The following is a 16,201-nucleotide window of genomic DNA, read 5'->3' on the forward strand; positions in this document are numbered from 1 at the left end:
CTTTCATACAAGTAAGCACTCCGTCTAGACATTTCTACAAATAAAGATAAAGGTAAAAAGCGACGTTCATGCAAAGTGAAGAGAAGATTTCGACAAAGACCTGAAGGGTTACGTGGGAGAGCCAAGCCAAAATCTACTAAGTTTTGCTCCGTAACCAAATCTGGGCCCCAACGCTCGATATCCGGTAACTGGATAACGGTATGATAGAAAGTGGACGCCTCGACGGTAAGCTCACAATTGCGAGAAACTGCCAACAAGAAAAGAAATATCATAATCGATATCTACGAAAGTCCCGATGGAGCTCGGAAGCTACTTACCCAACTCCCTACACTCGGTCGGGACGGGAGCAAAGAACCATTCATTCTTCCAATGCTTCACTGATGAGGGACCCATAACAAGAACTTGGTTCCGGGAGCTAACATAAAAATGAAAGTTATCCTCGGGGCTATGTTTGAGGTAATAAAGCGACATAAAGTCCGTGGCGGTTAGAGGCTGCTCGCCCCCGAGGTACAACCACAAAATAAAGCAACTGATCAAAGTAGACCACCCATTCAGGACGATTTGGGAAGGAGCTACTTGATTAAAAGCTAAAAAGTTTTGAAGGAAAAGAGGCAACGGTAGGCGGACTCCAAATTGGAACATCGCAGCATAAAATACAACTTCACCGGGAAAGGAGCCATCAATACTCTCCTGGATTCAGAAGACAAAGGCTAACCAAATCCGGGATACGGTATTTCGAACGCAAGCGACGCAGGTCCTTCGCTGTAAGAGTGGAGTTATCCATCCAAAACGGACGATAGGACTGAGATTCTGATGAAGGATGCGACGATGACCCATCATCCGAGGAGCTCCATTCGAAATTAAGGCTAGCCATAAAAAAACACGCAGAGCAAAGAGATGAATATCTTGTAAGGAGATTGACAATAAATGGGGAGGATGAAGGGGTTTAAATAGCCCTTAGCTCATAGCATGGTTCTCGGTCTAGAGGTCTTTACCCAACGGACCGAGGCGTGCACGACATGGTACCCAACACTCTTGTGACTACTCGACTCGGTACCCAACACTCTTGTGACTTCTCGGCTCGGTACCCAACACTTCGTGATCTCAAAGTCACGGGTCTACTGTAGATGTGACAATTGCATGGCAATTGCCTCGGGTCTTACAAGGAAAGGGAAAATCGACATGCACTTTCTTGTGTCTCGTGAAGATAAGACAACTCACTGCGGCTAGGGTACCACGGGCCCCACAATGATTCGACAACTCAATCGGCTCGAGCCACGGTCCTTGACCATTAGATCGAAACATTCTCGGTGCGAACCCCGAAAAACTTGCATTCTTCTGGATCACGGGCCTACATGACAAGATAAGTCACTACAAAAGCTATACTCCCAATGAGATCGAAAGCATCGCATTGGGAGTAGGGGCAACTGTTATGCAACGGGAATCGATAGTCGAGCTACAGGTCACGATCGGAGGGGAGCCCACTGGGCCACGAGGGGCTCGGGCCCGACCCGGGCTCAGTCCCAACCCGTGCTCGGCCCACGGCTCAGCCAACAATTCCCCATCTTCGATCGACGATTTCGCCCAGGCCTTGCAACGGTGAATTAAGGTTAGCTACGGAAAGTTCTGAAACTACCTCACGGCTATAAGCAGCGATCCAACCTTAGAGGTAAAGACATCTAAAAGTTGACTACATTTACATTATTCTCTTACTAATTTAAGCATCGGAGCCTGTATGAATAGAGTCACACCGGTTTAGCTCGATTTAGTTTTGCAGGTACTAGTCCCGAATCAACAAGTTTGGTGGGTATGAGGAGGTGAATCAGAGGACCGAAATCCACGCATCAACAATTTGGCGATATCTGCAAAATCAAACAGATCTAAACTGGTGTGACTTTAGTCACACGGGCGTCGATGCTTAAGTTAGCGAGGGAGAGTTGAGAAAATAATTAGCTAAAGATTAGTCACCCCCCTTCAGGGTTGGATCTCACTGCTACTTATAGCCGTGAAGATGATTCTAGAACTTTCGTAGCCAAACCCTAATTCGGCTTTGCAGGGCCCGAGGGATCGTAGATCGTACGCGGGAGATTCATGGGCTGGGCCGTGGGCCGAGTAGGGGTCGGGACCGAGAAGTGGTCGAGACCGAGAAGTGATCGAGACCGAGAAGTGGTCGAGACCGAGCAGGGGTCAGGACCGAGCCCTCTCGGCCAGGTTAGTTCTCCGCCAGTCGCTTTCCTCGTTCTCTGCCCCGGCGTTAGGTCATTCTTTGGGCCGAACCGTTACCTCACGGGCCGATCTCCCCCAATCAATGATCTCAGACTTCAACTCCTTGTCCCGTTTCGGGTCGTTTTTGTTCTCCATAACACCTTTCTTTTTCTTTATTTAATTATTATTATTTTAAATTAGAATTGGAGGGAATGCAATTTGCACTGTTATTTTGTGGAATATAGTTTGATGTAATTTGATTTACATCACAATTTCAATTTCACATATTAGTTAATGTGTTTGAGTATTGGCATCTTTTATGTCATGTAATATGTATTCATTGAACTATTGTTTAGAGTTAGTTTCATTTAAATGTTTTATTATTAGATAACATAGAAGATCTAATTTATTTTCTTATTAGTTATTATTTTATAGGAATTAAAATCACAATGTGAAGCAATTTACTGTTATATATCATTGTATTCTTTACATCCATAAAATTTCATGTATCTAAACATAAAATGTCAAAATAAAAAATAGAAAATTAATCAACTACAATTTTCTTTTCCCTATAATTTCAAAATAAATTGGAGAAAATAAATATAAAATTTTTTAGGCTTGATTAGTGTTCTCTTTATGAGTTTTTATTAAAATCTCATAAATACATAAAATTCCTCCCAAAATATAATTTTACAAAGTTCCAAAAAGTCAATTACTTTACCAACAATAACAATCAATAATTTTAGAATTGGTAGTGTTCTTTTTTGTGAATTTTTTTTAAGTTCATAAATACACGAAAATTCTCATGTAAATAAAAATATCAATTTTCATAATTTTCGAAAAAGTAGTATTCTCTTTATAAATTTTATAAATTCCATAAATACATGAAATTTTCATTCTAAAATGATTTTCAATAATTAAAAGCAAAATTTTCATTAAACAATTAAAAATTCAATTCAATTCAATCACAAATTTTCTAAACAAACAAAGGAGAGATGCAATAGTTTTTTTTTTGAATTTATTAAATTCCTTAGATACATGAAATTTATCCTAAAAATAAATTTCAATATTTTGAATGACATTTATGTCACCCATAATTATTACCCATGTTTTATTTCTAAAATGTGGATTAATAAACATAGAACATTTAAAAATAAAATAAATAAACTTTTGTGGACCTTTAATAATTTATAAATCGGATAATAAAAAATAAATTATTGGTAACCGTTTTTTACGGGTGTTGTAGGATGCTAATACCTCCCCTACACACAAATGACTCCCGAACTCAATCTGATTTACGTAGACCAATTTTATTTAATTTCTAATTGGGTGACCAGTCACACCTTTGACATGATTGGTGCCGACTCCAAAATCTTTTATTTTAAGGGACTCTTAAAAGAGGACATCGACCACTCCATGTCGTGATCACGTTGCGACTACGTGAAAGATTATATATAGGTATAATTGTAAATGCCAATTAAAGCTAACAATTGACTTAGAATTGTGTGAAAATATACACTTTCATTGCTTGAATTCAGGTCTTATATTACTTCCACGAAGGACAACAGAAAAAGGGAAAAAAAATTAAGCTAACAACTAGTCAATGACAGCTATAATTCTGGTTTGCTATAGAAGGCAAGAATCCTTGATTATATTCTGATTACCAAACTAGCGGAAGGCAAAATTCAAGGCAATATTCTGTTGTAAAAGGAATGAGTATAATGCTTCAGCTTCACTACGTTTCTATCCTTATTTATGTTTCAATTTAATAAGACAAGGTTGGGAAATTGTTGGTGACTGATTTGCAACCTTTATGAAATTATTTCACCATTGATAGTAACACATTTGGAGCTAAATAAGAGTTGTAAGAGCTGTCATATTGTCATGACACATAGAGCTAATTTCACATCAAAACCAACAACGGATTTTAGGAAGCCATGTTCTTAAGCCAAAAAATTACAACAGCTAAGTTATAACCAGCCATATCAAAAATCAAGCTTTAAAGCTAAAAAATTACACAAAAAAATTGTAGTAGTCAAGTTATAACCAACAACACAAAAAAATTACAGCAGCCAAGTTTACAACGGTGGAATAGCCATAAGTTTACACAAAAGAGAAAAAAAATGAAGTGTAGCTCTCCACCACCCCTGGGCCCTGTGGCCTGAGTGAGCTACCCCATGGCATATGCGTGTGTCATGGCATGGGAGAGCGTTGCAAGACCAAGGTCTTGGGTGTCTTCCTTCGAGAATGGGAATCTCAAAGACATTGTCGGACGACATGAGTGTGCCGACATTGTGCCTCGTCCCATGGGCTGAAGGTTGCACATAGGGGCCGTTATGCGTTATGGTATGCTCGAACGACACGACACTGGAGCAAGAGTTGTTGTGCCTCGATAATGTCCTGATGACTAGATGTCCGAATGCTCCTGATCATAAATACAAGTCCATGGGTCGGTTCTCGGTATGCGTGCCCAAGTGAGCAGCGAAGTCTGATGACATCCCGATGCTCGGGGTGGCATCCTACAATACCGGTAGGCACCCGGTAAGTGAGAAAAAGCTTGTATTGGCCAGGTAAGCGGCAAGACTCATCCTGGTTGCCAAGTTTAGTCATTCCTTGTCCGGATCTCAGTAGGAATCATCCCGGCAGTACCCGGTAAGGCCATTTAGCCCGTTATTGACTAGTTTCTCGGCAGAAATGATCTTAGAGGCGTCGGATGGGCCCAACAAGCTTGTTTTGACATAGTTAAGCGTTAGGAATCTCCCGGTTGTACCCAGTTGGCATTTTAAGCTCGTTCTAACCCCGTTATGGGTTAGAACTCATCCCAGTAAGGTCCTGGCTCATCGTGGGAGCGGGACGACCGAGTGGTCGAGAACCAAGATGGTTGAAAAGGCGAATTGAAGCTCAGTCGAGGAAGAAAGAACCTCGTCTAAGGTTCGACGAAGCCACAAAGGGCGCAAAAAGTAGATTAGTGCTAGAGTTCCCCGCAAGGCTGGCCATGGTCGAGATTAGATCATGGCGCGGCACGGTTGAAAAATGTACGACCGTGACACCTAGCGCCTCGGCCCATTCCGAAAATTCGAAAAATTATGATTTTAATTTTGGAAGTTAGCTTTGACTTCAAATAAAGGAGGGTACAATAATTTTTCGTTTTTAATCAAATTTAGGAGGTTTTTTAAAAAAATGGAGAGTATATGTGTTTTGGACTTTATTAAAAATAAAGAGAAGTGAGCTTTTAATTGTTTGAATCTTGTTGTTCTTTTTTTCCAAGAATAGCAAGGGATCATAGAAAGGGAAGTTGAGGGGTGCGTAGCATGAAAGTTGATGAGAGTTTGAATGCAGAAATTTAGGCAAGCCACTTGGCGCCTCCCTCTGTGACAATGGTCAAAAATTTGAGAAAACGCGTCGGTTCAGTATATTTATCTAGTGGAACAGTGAAGAGAAGTAGGGAGGATAATTTTTGGAGGTATACATTTAAAGAATGGGAAGCAATGTTTGAAGATGCCAGGAGGTTGGCCAGTCAAATCGCTTGAAGAGCTTGCTATATCTAACCTCTTGTGCAATCACCACTTTAAGGGAAGTTTCATTCTTTTTCTTATGCTTGTTATATTATTTTTGGGATTTAGTTGCATGTTAGGTTTTGGTAGGATCGTATTGTGAATCATTTCTGGTTGTTTCTGAGTTTAAATGTGAAAATATGACAATCTAGTTTCTTCCTGTTTCAATTATGTTCTCGCTCTTGGCCTTAACAAGTTATTTTTCTTAAAAAGCATGTTACAACCATAATTTTATTTAGCATTTTAGAGTGTCTTTTCTTATTTTTCATGTCGATGATGATTCTTAAGGATTAGATAAACCTTGTTTTCTTTTTGTCCAAAAAAGCCATGAGCCATTTGTGACCAAGTTCTTTTCAATAACATGTTTTCTTTAGTTTTCTTCTTTTTGAAACTTAAACTTTTTCAATGTTTTATGAAGTCCTTGTTCTCTTTCATTTTGATTTTTGCATTGCCTCTTAAAAAATCTTTTCCCAGTGAGGACACTGTCTCTCTTAAGTTTGGGGGACAGTCTTTTGCTTTTAGAAAGAAAATGTTATTTTTCCATTCATGAAAGAACATGCTATTATTTTTGCGAAAAAGAGTCACTAGAAAGAAAAAGAAATTGTGAGAGAAAAACTATCGGAAAAAGAGTCGAAAAAGAAAAAAAAAACAAGTTTGCAAATAAAAGGGTTTTTGTTGCTTGTGAGAAAAAATAGAGTGGGGAAAAGATTTAAATTGTGAGAGAAAAAGAAGAGAGGAGGGAAAAAGAGTGGCAAGAAAATGTCTTCATTTTATCACTATAGACACTCGTTGTAGCTTAGGTCGAGTGGCGTGAGCAACTTCGAGGGTACCAATTGAGTCTAGTGTAACATCGTGCAACCCACAGTAAATATGTTATGACCGGTTGTTACTTGAAAGGCCTCTACAAAGTTGTGGAGGAAATCCCCGCATAGGCTAGTAGTCATTCCTTCACTGTTAAATTTTAAGTGAAAAAGGAAGCGTGCAAATTCTAGATCGTTGTCAAAAAGTTTTCATGTTTTGAAAAAGGAAAGGATTTTAAGAAACTTTTTATTGTTTTGAACTTTGTTGGCTTATAGTAATTTGACTTTTGAAGATAGAAATACGATAAGGTTTTGATGATCTTTCCTGAGACACCATATGAAAAGCAAGTCTAGTCTATCCTTATTTTCGATGTTCCTTATGATTGTTGCATGTGATTTAAGAGATATAAATTGTTAAGTTTGCTTAGGGACAAGCAAAAAGCCAAGTTTTTGTTTATAAGGGTAAAAAGAAGCTAAATTGGTAATGTTTTCTAACGTTTTACATTCAGAAATCGTATTTTAAGCTTATTATAGTGTCCAAAACATTTAATTTGGAGTTATCTTAGGTTATACATGCATATAGGGCGTTTTACATCATTTAGAGTTGATTTCTAACGAAGTTGTAATCACTCAACCTTGGCGAATCGACCGAGTGTTGCTCCCCAATCTTGAAAGAGAACGGGTTATGGTCATTCGGATTACAACTCCACCATTTCCAGCTTGTTTTAATTCTACTCATCTTTTAATCATGTCGTCTACTTCAATCAACGTTAAATTCTGTTTTTCCTTTATCGTCATGAGATAAATTTATTTTTTCCAATTGCGGTTATGGATAGTTAGCTAAATTTTTTAAAAATCCAACAAGGCAAAAGGCGATTTTCTCCTCTTTTATCACTTAAAGTCGTTTTTCATAAGTTAAAACTTGATTTGGCCAATTAATGTTTTAACCAAGCATTAATACTGAAAGGATTGATATATTTTTACAACTATAATGATTTAACTTTGGAGAGAAATACTTTAGACATAAAGATTTTGCTCGGGTAGCCTAGACATAGGACCTCGACCTAAGGTTACGGTTGGTTTTTATTAAATTAATATCTTTTTTCTAATAAACATATTAGGAATGAACTTATACCTTCAAAATCACTTAGACATAAGAAGATGACGAAGTAAAACCGAAGAAAATTTACGAGAGGCGTCTGGCGCCTAGTTGGAAAAAAATTGTTGTATTTTTAGCTAATTTGAAGTAATTGGGTTGAGTTTATTGCATCGAGTCTTTAAATATCAGAACCAACATTATCCTTATTATTTGTTACCCCAAAGTCAATTACAAAGTCATCAATCATTAACATTTCTTATAAAAAGACTTCATTTGTCCCTGAGGATTGATACTCGGAATACTCATTCCGTTTTACTACTTGTGACGGGTGTACACTTGCGTTCTATCATTTATTGTCATTCCAAAACCCCAAATAGAAGCCCCCTAAAAAGATGATGAATTTCATGGAGAACAAGCTCACCGCGCGTTCAAACACAACAAGTGCATGCAAACCTCGCATGGATATGCCCTTCGCACGCTCGCCTACGCTCCACTGCACGCATTTGTGCCCTTGCATGCCCAACAAGATGCACGAGGCGCATGCCTCACCGCGCGCGCGCCCCTGCCGCACGCCCATCCATGCTAACCTCATAAGAGGCGGCACCTAACCCAGAGCACGCGCTCGCCGGACCGATGCCAGCACCCTCGCCAGCACGAGCGTCTGCCTGATGCCAATGCTGCCTGCTGCCCACGCCAAATGCCTTTACTGCGCGCCCACGCTCACTACCGCACACGCCTCGCACACGCCATTTGCCGCCCACGCCCCAAGCGTATCTACCGTGCCAATGCCTCACCCATCCGCACGCCGCTTGCCTCCAGCATTCTAGCGCGCGCCCACCTGCTCCATGCGCGTGCCTATGCGACGCCACATGCACGCCTGCCTGTCGTGCTAACGCCCCTGCGCACCTCACCTGCCCACGCGCCTCGCGCGCCCTGCACCGTTGCCAATGCGCTCGCTCACCGGCGTCAGCTTCCTTGCACGCACGCCACATCCCTCATGGGCACTTCCACCATTAGATTTTGCCACTCCCATGGGTGCCCCCTACTTGCCTTGCCACCCCACTCCTCCCATTTAAAGAATAGATTTCCTTATGATTTTGGGATTATTTTGGTAGATTTGTTTTGGATTTTATCTTTGATTTAATTGTTTTATTTATCATTTTTAAAATTCATATTTAGGAAAGTTTTAAACACTTTAGGAATATATCATTTTTAATTTTCTTTTTAATTTTGTTATTTTCCTTAAAAGGCCATAGGCCTTAGCCTATAAATAGGCGTGTACCCTCATTGTTGAGAATCATCTTTTGAATGACAATTTGAATAAAACCAAGAGTGTTTTTCCCTTGCTGTGTGCAAATTCCCCCTTCAAATTTTGGATTCCTTTGTGTGGTTGAACTTAGGCGTTCGTATTTGACCCTTCGGAGCATACTTGTTTGACTGGTCATCAAACTCTTTGAGTGTTTCCTGCCTCGAGCATAGTGAGTATTTTGTCTGCTCAAGGTAACGACTGCAAATGTAATCCCTCTAACTCTTACCCTTTCAAGTTGAACCATCTCTATGATTGAATTCAAGTGGCTTCTAGCTCAAGTAGCTCAATACGCATGGGTTGTCGCGTATCATTTGGTATCAGAGCTAAGGCTCTAGACCGGGATATGTGTTTATTTTCTATCTTTAAATTCTTGTCATTATCTTTACATTCCTTTATTCAAAAATCTCATAAAAAGTTCCATTGTTCTTGTCTTCTGCGTGCCATTCGATCTATCTATCTTGCATGAGAATTTCTGATTTCGAAAATTTCTTTAAAGTGTTCAAAACTTGTTTGTTTGTGTTTGCACCTAAAAAGCTTTCCAACAAACCAAGTTTCAGTTTAATCCGAGCCTTATAGCCAAAGTTATCAATTTTTCTTCGAATCCCAGAAAAGTGAGAGAAACTTGCAGAGAGCATAAGAGCTTATGGAAAAAATACATACATGCGCAGCGGAAGTGAGCAAGGATTGAAATAACAATCTAAATGCATAATACAACCTAGGATTAAATATGCATGATCATACATTATGATGCTTAGAGAAAAGTAGAGAAAAATACATACCTTTGTAGTTTTTCAAATTTCTTCAAATAGCTCCAATGAGGACCACCAAGAGATCTTCCTAGCTATTCTCAAGGCTTGGAATAGAGTGGTGGGACTCTTTTTAGAGAAGGAAAATTTGAGAGAAATATCGAGCTAAAATGAGCTATGTAAGCTTTTTGAAAAACCTCAAATGGCCAAAGGTTCCAAGAGATTTCAATGTTTGAACAAAGACCTTTTAAATAGGCAAATTACATGCAACTCTTGCATGTCGAAGTTCACCAAAAGCTTATAACACATTCCACTCATGCATGACATGGCTAAGTGTCAAAATGCATGTTTAAGTTCACCAAAAGCTTACAACACACATTCCACTCATGCATGCCATGGTTAAGTGTCAAAAAGTGGATTTTTTGAGATTATTTAAATGTTCCACTCAACAAGTTAGTGGAATTTTCCACCAACTTGGTTAAAAACATTATTTTAATCTTCTTAGTCAACCTTTGACTTTCTCTGGTCAAAGTCAACTATTTGACTTTTTCCGAAATCCGACTATTTGACGAAATCCATACCTCCGATTATGAATCTGCGTTCATAATTTTAATATTTAAATCCTATTTAAATATTTTGACCAAATTTCTCAATTTGATATCATATATCAATTACTTAATCATATCTCATATGATTAACCTAATTCGTACTGTTCGAATTATTCCTTCAAATTATTCCAAGTTTATTCCTATATGAGCTAGCCAGGGGACCTTATGGACCTACAGATCATGAGCTCCAATGATCCGAGATTAATCGGTTAAACTCTTTAACCTAGTTAACCAACATTCGTTAACTACTGAGTCACTCCACTAAAGCCCGTAGTTGCACTCTCCTCACTGTAGATATATTATGTCCATTTGATATAACCATGATCGGTAAGTCGATCCTTCACATGTTGTTCGTAATTACAGCGGGTCAAAATACCGCTTTACCCTTGTAATTACCTCTTGTTCCTTAAGTCCCACTGATCCTCTAATGAACAATGATTTGTAGTCCAACTATCAAATAAAAAAAATCCTCTTAAACCTTTTGACGAGGGTAGCGCCAATTGTTCAATACCTGAATTCAGCCCTTAAGAGAACAACCTCTCTACTATCCCAAAATTGGGTAGAAGCGAATTCTTTCTTGCACCCTATGTCCCTAGCTATCTACTTGGTCTTACCCCTGAAATGGGAGGCTTATTAAGCCAGCGTTGTTGAGCTGCTCTCACCCATGCAGATCTAAGGATAATCTCGAGTAAACAGAAGTTCATAGTTAGCTCAGGATTAAGATCGAGTTACCTAGGCTATCAAAGTCGAGATAGTGAGTTTCAGGCAGTAAACGGTGTTATAAAGTAAAAGTAACTATCTCATGGTCCGGTCTTATGCAAACTCTTTGCACGGGACGTCCTCACTCGCATGTCTTCACATGAACAAATTAGGATCACATCGTTTGTACTAGCTACAAAGTGGGCCGCATCCATAGTGTCCCAAGAATAAAGTGCCCAACCTTATTCCTATACTATAGACCATTTAGATTGTTAACTCAAACTTGATCCATATTTATATCTCTACATAATGTTTGAGTCTCATGTAACAGTCTAGGATCCTTAGTTTATTGGATTTAGATCTATTAAGAACATTTTATTAGATCAATAACTACTTATTGAATAAAACCTTCAATAACAACTTTATTGAATGATAAAAGTATATCCAGCATTTTCAAACTATTAGTTTTAGGACACAAAACGCAACAAGAGCCGACTTAAAAAATTCATAACTTTTTGCTCAGAAGTCCAAATTGAGTGAAACAAGTACCATTAGAAAGATCACTGTATTAGCTTTCCATAGAGTCTATAATAAATAATTTTCGATAAGTGGTTTGGAAGTTATCGAGTTTTCGAAAACACTGTGTATTCTGGAAATCCTGCAACCGCTGAAGAAGCAAAGTCGCAACTTCGATGAATCATATCTTACTGATTTTTTACTGAATATAGTCAAATCAGGTACCAAATTAAATGTCTTTTAAAGAGCTTTCCAGGAACATATAGAACGTCACCATCCGAGATCTGTAGCAGAAGTTATCGGCAAAAGAAGAGAAGATATCCAAGCAAAAAACTTTCCATATTTGAAGCTGGACGTTTTTGGATAAAATCTTTGGGTCACCAAATCTTGTCCAAATTAATTTCTTTTTGATAAATAATTCTAACATTGATTATATTTTGATTTAAAAATATTGTTGGATTATTTTGACCTATTTGGACAGCTCAAAAGGAGGACAGCCGCCTACCTACTGGGCCACCCGAGAGACCCCGTTGTGCAGCCCCAGAATTTTATTTGAGAGAGCAGCCCCCTCCAATGAATTCCAAACCCTTTGGCAGCCCACACACTTCAAGTACACTTGTTGTGCTAACTTTTACCACTGGTTGGAGCCCCATCCGAGTTGTATACATCACACACCCTTCACCCAAAGCTACCATATTTACCGCAAAGGCCACTGTTTTGTTGGTAAGTATTATTTTGTGTGTGTTTGCACTACAAATTGGATTTTGTACATCTTTTTAGATTATTTTTTATTTCATTGATTTTATCCGCATAGTTTTTTCTTTGTTTAGCTTTAACTTCAATTTGCATATTGTAGTTGAGTCCCTAGAACCAAGAGCATTAGGCTCAAGGTTGTCTATACCTTTGCTTGTCTTTGATCATAGCTATCTTTTGGTATCAACATTTGGTATCTTTGTAACTATCATTTGTTATTATTGTAGTCTTGTCTTTGGTATCATCTATACCATTGATTTCTAGTAAAAACAAAAAAAAAGATATTTTTGCAAGTTGCTTGTAGGCTTATACTCACTTGTTCTAAGACCGATTCGCCACGAGCATTCAATTGAGCATCTTCAAAGAGTATTCACACCAACATCCACCCTACTAAAGGAGAGGAAGCCGAGAGGATAAGTAAGGGAGAGAGTAAGTTATAAATTGTTATTTTGTTCTAACTTTACTTGTGTAGGATGGAGTCAAGAATAGAGATTTCACAAAGAGCCACCACCAACTCCCAAGGAGTAAGTCCACATTGTAAGTATTCATTAGATGCTAGGAGATGTCTCAATGCACAACCTAGGGAAGATTCCTTGGAGAAACATAGAGATAATTTTTTTTTACACTAGATGCATAATAAATACCACACCTTATAGTGTTTGTATTGATAGTGGTAGTTGCACTAATGTAATTAGCACCTATATAGTGGATAGATTGAACATAGCCATCACACCACATCCATGTCCATATAATTTGCAAGATTTAACTAGTAGTGGTGAAATAAAAGTCCAAAGTCAAGTTGGATTTTCTTTTGCAATAGGTAGGTTAGAGATGAAATTATTTGTGATGTTATATTTATGCATGCTTGTGACCTTTTATTTGGAAGTCCGTGGCAATATGACAAAAAGGTAAAGTATGATGGTTTTATAACAAGTACTCATTTGAAAACAATGATAAGAAAATCATATTACTTCCCTTACCTCCAAAAGAAGTGCAAATTGACCAAAGAAAGTTGGAGGAAAGAAGAAAGGAGTTCACAACCAAGGAGGCTACCAAGTTGGACGAAAGAATGAAAGCGGTTGCAATCAAGGAGGCTACCAACATCCAAGAGGAAAAGGTATGTGGCCCCAACCAAGGTGAGAAGGCCGAGAGCCTCAAGGTAAGTTCAAATGAGGTTGACTATAAATTGTCTTGCGATGATATGCATGTTGACCATATTTTACTTGATTGCATTCAATGTTATCTCCTCTTGTTTATAATAATATATAGACATTAAATTAAGAATAGAAAAATAACAATGGCTCAACAAAAAAACTAAAAATAGAATAACAAATGTATCAAATCCTAACTAATGCGAGATCTTAATATTTTCAAATATAGTATGCATTGAACAACACAAGGGCATGAGATTCCCGTCAAATTCCACTTTCTACAACTACATTTTCTATTATCTACGTCAATGGTATATTGTTCATTCCGGACTTCAACCTCAAATAACATATATCCACACCATTTAGATATACAAGTTCTAGAGACATCATTCGCAACATCCAATTCTTTCCTTGTGGTACTTATTGAAGCGTTCCAAAAACAATTCTTAATATGCAATCCCTTGTACATCTTTTGAAAGTTAGCATACGAATGTCTAGCACAAAACCTATGGTTCACACTTGGAAGGAAATCAGCGAAGGCTGGAACTAAGCCCGGTTAAAAATGGTTAAAACAATACAAACTTATCCAACAACATAAAAAATATACACATTAAACATAGCCAATATAGTTAAAAGAGTAAATGATATAATATATTTTGTTGGTCTGACATTAAAGTGATCCCTTTAAACTAAAATGGTTTGATGTCATCTTGTAACAACCGAATAAATCAAGTGGAACTATCATTTGTCTCTGCCTCTATAACAACCCAAGCAACTAGATAAATGAAGTTGTTATCGTCTACTCCTATTGCAGGCATTAATTGACCCTGACATGTACCCTTCAAGTGACATGCATCTTAACAAATAAATGGTCTACGATAGACAAATCCATCTTACATGCTTTGAAGCACATATATATTCATTTGAATATAGGGCCACTCAAATCATCAAGCCTATCACATTCAATCTCAACTTTACTCCCCTCATTGGACCGAATAAGTTATTCACAATAATCTCACAACCTTCTATATTGCTCAACTAGTGAGCCATTCAACTTTTTGTGGGCCTTTCTCCTTGCTCTAGTAGCTTGACTTTTTGAAATGTTAACTCTAAAGTCTACTTTAACAAGTTCTTGAATCTCATTTAATTTCATGTTAGGATTCGATTTAATTTGATCTAAGAATTTCTTTGCTACCCATGAAGAGTTCACATTTCTATTATGGAACTCAAAAGACAAGTGTGATTACCAAAATATCATTTTACTTGAAATGTGAGCTCACCAGGGATCACCGAGACATGCAATTTCCAACTACACCCACCAATACAAATAGCTCTCACCCGTACTTTATCATTCTTAATCATTTTAACATTATATGCACCATTCACAACATATGTCTTGATAGCTTTCCACCTCCTTAGTACTAAATGACATTCCTACTTGAAATGCAACGACCTACAAATCAGTCTCAATCTCCAACCTAAATACAGGATAGCTACGGACCTCCTCCTCATTCTTAGATCGATATGGAGATTTTAAATTCAAAGATGTAACATAAGTGAAATCACTATCTCCATCATTTAAATCTCGAAACAAATTCATTTCAATGGTTGACTCACTTGACCCATTAGAAACTATATCATCTTTAGGAAGTCGATAGAGCTTTCACTAGATCCTTTAGAAGAGAAAGTGGGATACCGACATAATAGTTTTACCTCTTCATTTGGATTATGTTTAACATAGATATGCTACGTCTTGTTCTCACGAATTTACTTTACCAGATGATGGGGCATACAAAAACAAAGAAATAGTTCAGAATAAGAGAGGAATCAGGGGGATTCACTATAAATGCTTGCACTCAGTCCCAATGAATGCTCTTGCAAAACTTACAGTGTTGATTGCCCAAGTAGACATAGTTCTCTCCCGAGATACTCATACATGCTCATTCCCAACTCTCGTCGTGAAACAAACAAGCATAAAATACCATTTATAAGCACGATAGGGTGAGCCTTATCCTTAAGTACTCACCATTCTATAAAGAGAGTAATCTAACACAAATAGAGATTATCATGCATCAAAAGGATTTTTCCAAGTCTTAAGGAAGCTAACAAACTGAAAATGCTGGCCAAACACCATCATTAACATGAAAATATTAAAACGTCTCTATTAAATCAGTAGAGTAAGCAGCTCCAACAACACTGTTCGTAAGCTACGGTGGCTATTGCATCTTGATTGACGGTGAAATCTCAGCTTCCCTCTTCCTTCGGTTCTTAGATGCATGCTCTGGTGAGTCAAATGTGCCCATTTATACAAGAAACAGTTTCACTTCAAATTCTTTTGTGAGAATTAAATTAAATGGTGTTTATTTAATCAACAATTTTATATTTCAATAAATTCACTTAATGGTTTAAACGCTTCACTCACCCTTCCATTTGGTTCACGACTTAAAACAATAAATAAAAAAATTCACAATAAACAAAGGATAAATTAGGCAATAGGTATGCAAGGAAATGTATTATCCAAAAAAATGTTTCTTCCACATTCGTACTCTTAAATATATCTAATTTCGTCACGATAACTCATTTTTCTTGATGGTTTTTAAACGTCACAAAAAGAAAATTTGTGACAGTTTAAAAATGTCACGAAATCATTTTTCTTGACGTTTAAAAATCGTCACGAAAACCTATATTTTGCATGACGCTTTTAAACCATCACGAATGTTACTTTTCGTGACGTTTTTTAAAACATCACAAATACCTTTCG

The sequence above is a fragment of the Momordica charantia genome, assembly GCF_013281855.1.
Source record: "Momordica charantia cultivar OHB3-1 chromosome 8 unlocalized genomic scaffold, Mcharantia_2.0 BLBB01000008.1, whole genome shotgun sequence".
NCBI lineage: Eukaryota > Viridiplantae > Streptophyta > Magnoliopsida > Cucurbitales > Cucurbitaceae > Momordica > Momordica charantia.